The 3349-nt window shown below is 46.3% G+C and overlaps 1 protein-coding gene across 1 annotated transcript in view; it reads left to right on the top strand.

The window, feature by feature from the left end:
• Positions 1 to 1823: 1823 nt before the first annotated feature.
• LOC104135568 (cystine/glutamate transporter) overlaps positions 1824 to 3349 on the top strand; it is a 20415-nt gene continuing 18889 nt past the window's right edge. The window contains exon 1 of the mRNA XM_009649234.2: positions 1824 to 1867. The gene's annotated coding sequence lies outside the window, so the exon portion shown is untranslated. The remainder of the gene's footprint in view (positions 1868 to 3349) is intronic.

Raw genomic sequence — 3349 nt, forward strand, 5'->3', positions numbered from 1 at the left:
GAAAGGATTCCATTCCAGATGGTTAAAGAGGGGGTAGATCAGGAACCCCCATCAGATGAGGCCTATTTCTGACAACATCTGACAACAGCAGAAGCAGAGGAGTGTTTCCTCTGCACTGAGAAAGGGTTTCACCTGGAGCGAGCTGTCTCCATAGCAGGATAACATAGCTTGCATTAGTGGAGCATTTCCTCTTTGTGAGGAAAGCTGGTGACAAGCATGGCCATTTTGGCATCTCCCTCCATTCAGGCAGTGTGTCTTGTTCTTGCAGAACATTTCTGGGAAGGCTTTGGGATTACTTTGCTGCTCAAGCAACTGCACCAGGTGGTTCTGCATGATGGTGCCGTTGGCCTAACACTGATTGATACATTTGCCTTAATAAAGCCCCACACCATCGCAGCTCCACGGACCGGATCGACAGCCCCAAGGATGGGTGGCAGTTAAGCACCCACTGCACCGCGATGGGGACCTGTGTTCCCCAGGGAGCAGCTTAAAGCTGTTAAACTTGTTTCTGACAGATCTCCAGCAGTGCCTAAGCAGCAATACCTCTTACAGCTCTCAGCCAGGGCAAGAGGTAAAACAAAGACCTGGTTCATGGAGGAATTGCTCCTGCAAGAGCGAGGGCTGTCGGGCATTGGCACTGCCCAGCCCCACGTGAAAGGCAGGCTAACCCTCAAACCGCAGCACTGATACAGCGCGACAAATCGCTGGAAGGAAGGGGGATGTTGCTCTATTATGTTTTTGTGTTTTTTGTTTTGGTTTTTTTTTTTAAATTTGAAACTGTTAGGAGGAATTCTCATTTGGGAAAATTTTGGCCGCACTTTGCTGCAGCATTGGACTTCTCTGTTGGGTGTCTTCTGCTAGAAATGTTTAGATTTATTTTTGTTTGTGTTCTGCCTTATGCAGCTAAGAAAACAGTTTCAAATAGGACAAACTGTCTTGTTCCAGGGAGGAGGTCTGATCTGGAGAGTGAAAACAGCTTGCTACTTGGAGAGCCGTCCACAAAAGAACAAAGCTCTGAAGACAATTCCCTATGCTGCACCCCACAAGAGATATTATAGAGCCAAGGCGTTGGCCTCAGGAAGCATTGCTATGTGAGACAGTTGTCTTGTTGAGTGGCTTTTTTTTCCCCAGGATTTATGTGCCCCTGTGCCTGGTCCTGTGGGTGTTGCTCCTTTGGCTACAGGGGGCAGGGAGGCAGGGGCCTGGGGTATTCCTTTCTCTTGCTTCTAAGAAAGGGGAATCATGTTAGTTCATGTCGCAGGGATGCTGGTGCACCTTTCTGATAGTCCTTAAGAGCTGGTGCTGTAGAAGAATAGTCGAGTCTATTTTAATCAGGTGTGCGTGTCTCCCACATCTGTGTTTCGTGTGTCACTGGCAACATGGAAGGAAGAAATGCTCATGAAAGAGCCAATGTTCCTGCCCAACATTCGTGGCAAATCAGTGCTGGATGCACAGAACTGTGAGTTTCTTGTGGCACGGTTGGATGGAGAGTTACACTTGGGTGCTTAGAAAAGCGGATGACCTCCTATGATCCGTATGTATTGTGAAATTGAGCCAGCGCTACTATTATTAAAACATCTCCACTTGTAATGGTCAAAGCATTGGCAGACTGGTCTTAATGAAGAATTTTAAACTTGGTGCAGGCTGTAAATCCTGGTAGGGAGGAACTCTAAAAGCAACAGGAATTTTGCTGCTTGAAAACCAGACTCAGTTTAGTCCAATTTCTAGCCAAAGAGCCAAAGTGTGGATTCAACAATTTTAGGTTCTCAGTTCAAAGGTCATCATCACATCATCGGTCTGTTTTGCAGAAGAAGTCACTCTGGACACAAAGGACAACTGGAAATGCCTAAAGGAGATGATAAAAGTGGTAAGTGTGGCCTAAGCCAAGAACCATTTTGCTGTCAAGGCTTAAAAAAAAATATTTTCATTAAGAAAGAAATGCTAGGAAACGGCAGGCTTTTGATAGACAACTCATGAGACTAAATTTGTGAAACTCTGTAGAAAGAAGAGCGGGTGAAAATCATTCTTGCATTTGCACCTAAGGCAATCACCCTGGATTTATTGCTACATCTCAGGCTGCAAGCCTGAGTCTGATTTATTAACTACCGTCCCTTTTGGTTTCTTATCCAGGGTGGTAAACCAGCTGCAGAAAGCTGAAAAGCAGTTGAGCTGCATGGCTTGTCTTTTCAGCCTGTTTCTTGTGTTCATTTTGGTCTACAAACAAACACCTCTCAGGTCTCCTAAATAGATTTTCTGATCGAGTTCCCAGAACAGACCACCACCAGCCTCATTAAAGCTTATTTATGCTACTTTCATGCACGAATAAAAAAGCTTCCATTCACCGCCGATTTTATTTAGTTAGATCCTGTGCCTTGTGGCGGATGTTGAATTGGAGTGACATTTTTGGCACCCAAAAAAAAGAAAAAAATAGTGGGACCGCAGAGAACCGTTTGATGCCTGCATCTTTTGCAGTATGAAAAGGAAGGGGTTAACCTGTTCTTGGCTGAATGATATTGATTGAGGCCCATGCAAAGAAAAATACAGCTGTAAATAGTTAGGAGTATTCCCCAGTAGCTGGGGGGGGGGGGGGTTTTTGGGGGTGAGTCACTGAATTGGGACGCTGGAGGTACGACCTGTCTCCCAGGGATGCCACCCGCTTCCTGCAAGATAGGAGGAGGAAGGTCACCAGTTCCTCTGGGTCTCAGCTCCCCAGCTGAGGATGATGCTTGCTCCCTCCTCGGCTTTTTCCAACTTGCTTGTTTATATCGCTGGCTTTCCAGCAGAGTTGCATCTATTCTGCCTGTGCGCTCATCCTGATGGGTCCTGCCCTCGGCTGGGGCCTCTAGGCACCACTACGAATAACAAATATGATTCTCCCTTTCCGCTTGTCTCCTTCACCTCCATCCATGCTGCAGTGCCTGTGAGGTAAGATTAACAGCTAAACATTAAGAAAAAAAAAAAAAGCGGTAAAGATGAGAAACGAGGGGGTAAAGATCCAGCAGGTGTGAAAAGTTGTGAAATTGGGTTTGTTTTTCTCCAGCGTTGCTGGGTGATGATCTCATATGCAAAGGTACAGCAGTTTGGAACTGGGAAGGATTTGAGCCTGTCCTTTAAGTCAAAAGGGTGAACAAAAAGCAGCTGTGTGTGTTTCTTTTGTGCTAAGCACATTGTGAATATTCTTAAGCGTTGCCACGAGGATTAACATCTCTGCATTTTAATGCGCCTGGTGCTGGAATGTAGCTGGAAAGCAAGAGCAGGCAGGAGCGGTCTCGCCAGGAGGTGGGCTCTGCTAGGTGTCTCTCTGAAGTCCTGTTCAGTACCTTTCTGTTAGTCTTTCTCTTCCCCCCCC

Source organism: Egretta garzetta, unplaced genomic scaffold, assembly GCF_000687185.1.
Source record: "Egretta garzetta isolate BGI_Z169 unplaced genomic scaffold, ASM68718v1 scaffold321, whole genome shotgun sequence".
NCBI lineage: Eukaryota > Metazoa > Chordata > Aves > Pelecaniformes > Ardeidae > Egretta > Egretta garzetta.